General features: G+C 40.6%; 1 pseudogene; it reads right to left on the reverse strand.

Moving 5' to 3' along the window:
* Positions 1-512: 512 nt before the first annotated feature.
* On the reverse strand, positions 513-611 carry LOC132302033 (small nucleolar RNA R71; annotated as a pseudogene).
* Positions 612-7,915: the final 7,304 nt, after the last annotated feature.

The following is a 7,915-nucleotide window of genomic DNA, read 5'->3' on the forward strand; positions in this document are numbered from 1 at the left end:
GCCTAGGCCATTCATTCACCAACCACAACAACAACAAGGCGAAGTTCCATTTGGAATGCTAAGGCCAATGTATGCTCCATAACCTCCTACCATTCAAGGACATCAAAATCAAGGTGCCCATGTTGCACCTCAAATTGTTAATCCTCCACTTGCTTTAAGAGATCATTATGTGCCTAATGAATATAATGCACCCACATGCATTCAATTGCCACCATTTAGAGCACATCACTATGAAATTAAGCCACAAACCATTCAAATGCTTCCTAACTATCATAGACTTCCAAGTGAAGAACCTTACAAGCATTTGGATGAATTTCTTGAAGTATGTTCCACCGTAAAATATACGGACATGCCGGAAGAGGTCTGAAGACTCAAAATTTTTCCATTCACCTTAAAAGACAAGGCTAGTATTGGTTTAACCATCTTAGGCCATTTTCAATCACTTCTTGGGCAGAAATGCAACAAAAGTTCTTGAAGAAGTACTATTCGGTTTCTAAGACCAATGTCATGAGAACCTCAATTCAGGAATTTTCACATGGGGATGGAGAAACGTTTCATAAGGCATGGGAACGCTTCAATGAGTTGCTTAGGAAGTGTCCACATCATGACATGCCCAAATGGAAATTAGTTAAATATTTCTTTAAAAGCTTATCAGACAATTATAAGGGTATGGTTGATGCTTCCATGGGTGGCTCATACATTGATAGGCATGAGGATGACGTGTGGTGTTTTTATGACAGCATAAGTGAAAATTCTTTGCATAGAACATTATCATCCAAGAATGGTTGAAATTCACAAGGTAGGAAGAGTGTTGGCTTACATCAAGTCGACCATTCAAATGAAATAGCCGCCGAAATGAAGTCTTTATCTCAAAGGTTTGATCAATTTTTGATTAACCAAAACTCGGCGAACCAAGTATCTTCCTTCCCTAACCATTCTCATTGTGCATCAAATGAAACATGTATAACTTGTTCTAGTATTCTTCATTCTACTTTTCATTGTCCTCACGGACAAGTGCAAAATGAACCTAATGAACAAGTCAATGCAGCTTTTATGAACCAAGGGAACAATCCTTATGGTACTCATTATAATCCAAGTTGGAGGAATCATCTGAATTTCTCTTGGAAAAACCAATGAGAGGGCTCAAACCCTTCCCAATGCGGTTTTCAAGGGAAGTACATTCCACCTCCACTTCAAAACCAAGGTGTAATACCCCGTAATTTTAAAGAATGTATTTAAATTAATTTTGTGTTAGGTTAATTAATTTTATTTATTTGTGCATACTACATTATTTTATTAAATTCATTTAATTGTGCATGTAAATTAATTGTGTATGTGAAAATAGTAAATTTATTCATTTAATTGTGCATGTATTATTTTAATTACTTTTATTTGTTGATTATGTTTAATTAAGCAATATTAGTTAATTAGAGTATTATATTTGTGTTATAAAGTATTATGATAATATAATATATTATTTTGTAATAACAATAATAATAATTATATTAGTTTAATAATAATAATAATAAGAATATAATAATAATAATAATAAAAGTTTATTAATAATAATATTAGTAATAATAATAATAATAGTTATAATAAATCAATGTAATGATGGAAAATTAAATACTAGGATAGAATTTCATTTACTATGGTAGAATGGTGGATCAAATATCTTGATTAAAGATAGCATTGTCTTAAAGCCATATAGGTAGGAATATGAGAAATGGGTGAGAAGTTATTATAAATTAGATATTTGTAATATTTATATTATATATTTTGTGTATAAATTAACTAGCTTGCCTTAGAAAAAAAAATAAAAGGGAGTTAGAAGCAAAGTATAAATTCTAGAGAGCTATTTTATAAGAGTGAAAGGAAAAGAGAAAGAGAAAGAAGCTTGGACCGGTGTAGGCAATTTTACCCGACTATGCGCAGACCGGCGGATTTATTTTAAATCCAAAAAGGCAAGTTATTATCTACTTTTCCCCTTTGAATTAATAAATTAATTGTTTAGCTTATTTTTATGCATAGAGCCAAGGTTTGGAGGTTAATAAATTATTAATTTTATTTTATTAAATTAATGGAATTTTAATTACATAGGATGGTATATATTTATTTAATGTCCTATGAAATTAATAATGGCTAAAAATAATTAAATAAGACTTTAGGGATTTTTCTAGAATTTTCTAGATTTTTCCGGGCATTTTCTGCAATTTCCGGCGACCTTCCGGCGAGTTTTCCGGTCGCCGGCAGTGGGGGGGACGACCGGAGTGATCCGGTGCGACGCGGCGCACCATAGGAGGGTGTACGCGCGCATCCTGGCCACTAATGGAGTCTGATTGATCCGGTGCATCGCGGTCCATGATACCGCGGTACACCCGGATCAGGGAACGTTGGATGGAGGAGATGCAGGTGGATTGATCCGGTGTGGCGCACATGCAGGAAAGCTGATGCAGCCAACCAACCGGAGGACGCCGCGTCAGCAAGGCACCCTTAGTGCGCGCGTGGCAGCGCGTGCGCGCGCGTGAGACTCTCCAGACGCGCGTGGAAGCGCGTGCGGGCGCGTGGCTGATGCCAGACGCGCGTGGAGGCGCGTGGGAGAGTGGGGAAAGCTTGGCTGCGCGTGGGGAGGCTCTGGGAGGCGCGTGAGGGCGCGTGTGGGGTCCCTACAGCTGCTGGAAATTACCAGAATACCCCTAGGGCCTGTTTTGTAAATTCCAGAACCTTAAACTTGGATTTTTAGGTACTGTGTTGGTAATTACGGGTTTAACGGGCCACGAAATTATTATTTTAACACCCGTTACTTATTCTTATGGCCGATTAATCTTTTCTAAGCATTTATTGGCTCGTTCGCAGTACGGATACTAATGTGATTTATTTAACGACATTGTTAAATATAAATAGTGTTATTATCGTATTTAATGGTATCAAACATTACTGTTAAATTAAATAAGGCCATGGTTTTAGTCAGATAAATTATCCATGATATCTTATAGGATGTTTATACTGTTAATTGATATATAAACCATGATTATTATGCTGTGTGCATTTCAGGAAATAAATGGACTGTTTAATTATGTCGCATTTATATTATATGGATGTGTTGCCATATAGAACCATATGAGCTGGCTAATAAGTTTAGACTCATTTATACCTTATGCATTAGTTGCGATAGACAGATGTGTGGCTGTCGGGGTATGTGGTTTAATATTATTGGCATGTGTTGCCTAATTGACATACTCGGTATATTTATTAATATTATTGGCATGTGTTGCCTAAATTGACATTCTCGGTACATTTATTAATATTGTTGGCATGTGTTGCCTAATTTATATGCTCAGTATATTCATCAGTACTTTGCGAGGTGTTATCACTGTGTAGTTCGTTATAGTCTGTGTTGTCAGTACCGTACACCATGTATAATAGCTGATTTCCCGGGTAGGGAAAGGCGACACTTGACCACCTAGTGTGAGTCTAAGTGATCACCGTCTATTCTGGTTGAGGTCATGTTATACATTGGATAGTTCCCATAGGATGTATACAGATATAGTACTCATCCGATTCATAATGATTAATTTATTTGATTCTCTGATTTGGGTCATAGTAGAGAGGACTTGCTCGTGGGGTTGACCCACCATTGTTGTTATTTCAGGATACGGTCAGTATCCGTTTCAAGGCTGAGGTTAGCAGTGTGGGACCATCATCCGAACTCATCTACTCCTACGATCCAGTGCAGGGTAGAAGTTTTATGTAGTATTTCAGTTTCAGTTTTTATTTACTTTTGACGTTGAACTCTCAGGGTTATATTTAGGGATCCCTGACGTAGGATTTCCAAGTTGTAATGAAGTACTGTATTAAATAAAGGATGGATGGATGTTGTATTATTTAATGTTTCTTTCCTGTCTAAATTCTTTTATTTCCATCATTTTGTATTCCATGCTTGTATATTGCCAATTGTTTTTGATATCCCTCGTTTTTCGTGTATAAGCTTGATCAACTTATGCGTGGAAAATGTGGGGGTGTTACAGTTGGTATCAGAGCATTCCAGGTTCGAGTGTCTTAGGGATCTGTGATTACTATACTTCCGCGTTGTGTATTATGATAATTAGAGCCTAAGTATTAGGGTTCTTTGTATTCTTTTAGTCGGTCCATGATAATGTACTGACGTTAGATTCTTTCTGAATTTAATAGAAGGATGTCTCGGCGTGGGACAAGGAATGCGAACCGTCATCGCAGTATTTCCCCAACTCAAAATGAGAATCAGGAATTTTCTCCTCAAGTTGCTGATATCATTGCACGAGCGGTGGCAGCAGGAGTAGCATCTGCTCTACGAAACCAGCAACCTCCTCCGATAGTACCTGTTCCTGAACCAGTGGCACAGCCAATGTCATGGGACAAAGTTCGTCACTCGTTCATCCGGGGAAATCCACCGACATTTGCGGGGTCCACAGATGTCTTGTTAGCATATCAGTGGAAACAGGAGAGCGAGCGTCATCTTCGGATGGTAATCTGTACCGAAGTGCAGAAACAGATGCTGGCTACGTTTATGTTGATAGGCAATGCATTGCAGTGGTGGGAGTCTATTACTACTGTCGATGAGAGGACCAGATTGACATATGCTGAATTTCAGACTCGCTTTGACGGCAAGTATTTTCCTATGTCAGTAAGATCAGCGATGAAGACCGAATTTCTGGATCTGCAACAGGAAGATCTGACTGTGGCTGAGTATGAACAGAAGTTCATAAATTTGTCATTATTTGCACCAGAGGAGGTCAATACGGAAGAAAAGAAGAGAGACCGCTTTGTGAAGGGGTTAATATGGCCGATTAAAGTGGTGATCTTAGGTAGTCCGGCATATACTACTTATATCCAGGTGGTTAATGCCGCCTTACAGCACTGCCAGATGAGGAGTGATTACCGGAAATCCAAGGGAGATAAACGGACTAACCGAGACTACCAGACAGTGGAGAAAGGAAGCAGCAGTGGTGCCAAGTCCAATGATCGGGGCAGATTTCAAGGACATCAACCTTGGAAGAAAAACAAAGGAAACCTAGATGTGCAGAGGGATGGAGTCCCTAATCAGGGTAGACAAGGTGGGATACCTCAGACCGGACAGGAACAGTGGTCGGGAAGTCAACAGAGGAGGCAGGCAGGTCCTTTTACGGGACGTTGTTATCACTGTAGAGAGATTGGGCATCCGGCCAAGATGTGTCCCAAAGCTAAGCAGGGACAGTATGGGCAGCCGAGACCTAATCAGCCGTTACCTCTACCGGCCCCACCGATGCCACGTGGGCAAGTTCAGAATTTTCCGGCACTTCCAGCACCACCATTTCCTCCGGGACAACCTCCACAGCAGTTGCATCATGGCAGAGTTTATAACTTCATGCCACATAATGCGCAGGCTCCTCAGGCTATTGAGGGTATGTTTTCTATACATGGTCGAACTGCTCGTATACTGTTTGACACTGGTGCATCACATTCTTTTGTGTCTAGATCTTTTGTTATCTTATCTGGTATGACGACTCAGTTATGTGACCAACCTCTTAATATTTATACACCATTGGGAGTTGGCGCAATTTTACGAGAGTATAGCGGTGATATCCTTATAGATATGGGCCGGCTTCGATTTCTTGCAAATTTTTTAGTGTTAGATATGCATTCGTATGATGTTATACTTGGGATGGACTGGTTATCTCAGTACCATGCTCAGGTTAACTGTTACGAAAAGTCTATTGTATTTTCCATACCAGGACAGGAGATGTATCTTCTTGTTGTACCACAACCTGATAGAGGGCCTAGCACTTATTTATTCGTTCTTGAGGAGGACTCACAGGAAGCGACTGCGGTATCTCTTGACAGCATCCCAGTAGTACAGGAATTCCAGGATGTATTCCAGGAAATTCCAGGCTTGCCACCGAGTCGAGAGATAGATTTCGTTATTGATTTAGCTCCAGGCACTACGCCTATTGCTAAGGCGCCGTACCGAATGGCACCAGTGGAGATGCGAGAGTTGAAAGATCAAATTCAACAGTTGCTCAGCCAGGGATTTATTCGCAGGAGTACTTCACCATGGGGAGCACCAGTACTGTTTGTAAAGAAGAAGGATGGATCTCTTCGTCTTTGTATTGATTACAGAGAACTGAACAAGGTCACTATTCGCAACAAGTACCCGTTGCCCAGAATTGATGACCTGTTTGATCAGTTGAAGGGAGCTACTTACTTCTCAAAGATCGATTTGAGGTCTGGTTATCATCAGCTACGAGTCAGAGAACAAGATGTTCCAAAGACAGCATTCCTCACAAGGTACGGATCTTATGAGTTTCGTGTTATGCCTTTCGGTTTAACGAACGCTCCAGCTGTCTTTATGGACTTGATGAATAGAGTATTCAGAGAATACTTAGATCAGTTTGTCATTGTTTTCATTGATGATATTCTGGTTTACTCTAAGTCGGAGAAGGACCATGCCAGACATTTACGCACAGTATTGCAGACACTTCGAGAACATCAGTTGTTTGCGAAGTTTGAGAAGTGTGAATTTTGGCAGAAAGAGGTCAAATTTCTGGGACATGTAGTGTCAGAAGAAGGGTTAGCAGTAGATCCAGCCAAGGTTGCGGCCGTTATGGAGTGGGGACAGCCTACCTCACCGACAGAGATTCGCAGTTTTCTGGGATTGGCGGGGTATTATCGCAGGTTCATCCAGGGATTTTCCAAAATTGCGGGTCCACTTACTCATCTGACTAAGAAGAATGTACCATTTGTATGGGATGATTCTTGTCAGACTGCTTTTGCTGAATTGAAGAGCAAGTTAACTTCTGCACCTGTCTTAGCCACACCTCAGAGTGGAATCGAGTATTTAGTATTTACTGACGCTTCTCTGAAGGGTTTGGGTTGTGTGTTGATGCAAGAAGAGCGACCAGTTTCTTATGGGTCTAGGAAGCTTAAGCCTCATGAGCTTAATTACCCGACTCACGACCTAGAGCTCGCCGCAGTGGTTTTTGCCTTGCGTATTTGGAGACATTATCTTTTGGGGGAGACTTTTCGATTGTTTAGCGATCATAAGAGTCTACAGTATTTGTTCACACAGAGGGAACTGAATATGAGACAGCGCAGATGGTTGGAGTTCGTGAAAGACTATCACTTCTCTATTCAGTATCATCCAGGGAAAGCGAATGTTGTAGCAGACGCACTCAGCCGCCGACCATATGTCAGCCTTTCAGCTTTGTTTACAACAGAGTGGGATGCTTTGAAGACTGTTGATGAGTTAGCAGACGCTTTTATGGCATGTGTGGTAGTAACTCCTTCTATCATTCATCAGGTCATTCAAGCGCAACTCTCAGATCAACAGTGTATTGATCGGGTTTCGGAGTTAGCCTCCGGAGATGTTCCTTTTTATTCTATAGGGACTGATGGAGGATTGAGGTACAAGGGACGTTTAATTGTGCCTTCAGCTGATAATTTGAGAAATGTTGTGATGAGAGAGACACACACTTCTCAGTTCTCTGTACATCCAGGGGGAGACAAGATGTATCAGGACATGAAACGCCAGTTTTGGTGGGCCGGCATGAAAAGAGATATAGCTATCTTTGTCTCTAAATGTAGCACCTGTCAGATGATTAAAATTGATCATCAGAGACCGCCAGGATCGTTACAGCCACTTCCCATACCAGAGTGGAAATGGGAGAGTATTTCCATGGACTTCATAGAGGGATTACCTACTTCACAGCATAATCACAACTCTATTTGGGTCATTGTTGATAGATTGACCAAGTCCGCTCACTTTCTGCCTGTTCGGTCAAACTTTACGTCAGAACAGTATGCTAAGCTGTATATTGCAGAAATGGTGAAACTTCATGGTGTACCATTGTCCATCGTATCAGATAGAGATCCGAAGTTTGTATCAGGATTTTGGAGGAGC

This window comes from Cornus florida, unplaced genomic scaffold, assembly GCF_030987335.1.
Source record: "Cornus florida cultivar Cherokee Brave unplaced genomic scaffold, ASM3098733v1 CherokeeBrave_3.0.0_Hap2_Chr03, whole genome shotgun sequence".
Lineage (NCBI taxonomy): Eukaryota > Viridiplantae > Streptophyta > Magnoliopsida > Cornales > Cornaceae > Cornus > Cornus florida.